Genomic DNA, 693 nt, shown 5'->3' on the forward strand with positions numbered 1-693 from the left:
TTGATTTTTACTTATTATACATTTGAGTTATTGACAAGTCTAAAAAGAGTTTGTTTATTTTAGTATTATTTGTATAGATTTCATAGACATTAGGGCTGGAAGGGACCTCAGAAGATCATCAAGTCCAGCCCCCTGGACAGGAAGTCAGCTGGGTTCAAAGGATCCCAGCAAGATAAACGTCTAAATGTCTCCTAAAGGAGTCCAAAGTAGGTGCTTGCACCACCTCTGAGAGCAATCTGTTCCAGGCCTTGGGGGCTTGGACATTAAAGAAGTTCTTCCTTATGGCCAGCCTTAAACGGTCTTGGAGGAGTTTGTGACCATTTGACCTTGTCATCCCTTGGGGCACTCTGGTGAACAGGCATTCTCCCAGATCCTGATGTACACCCCTTATATACTTATCGGCAGCTACCAGGTCCCCCCCTGAGCCTGCGCTTTTCCAGGCTGAAGAGTCCCATGGTTCTCAGCTTCTCATCGTAAGGCCTGTTCTCCTGACCTCTGATCATATGCGTCACTCTCCTCTGCACCCTCTCAAGCTTCTCCACATGCTTTTTAAATTGTGGAGCCCGGTATTGGATGCAGTACTCCAGTTGCGACCTCACCAAAGCCAAGAACAGCGGGAGGATGACATCCTGGGATTTGCTTGAGAAGCATCTATGGATGCAAGCCAGAGTTTTGCTTGCTTTACCAGCTGCG

This window comes from Crocodylus porosus, unplaced genomic scaffold (genome assembly GCF_001723895.1).
Source record: "Crocodylus porosus isolate Cpor-Errol unplaced genomic scaffold, CroPor_comp1, whole genome shotgun sequence".
NCBI classification, from domain to species: Eukaryota; Metazoa; Chordata; order Crocodylia; family Crocodylidae; genus Crocodylus; species Crocodylus porosus.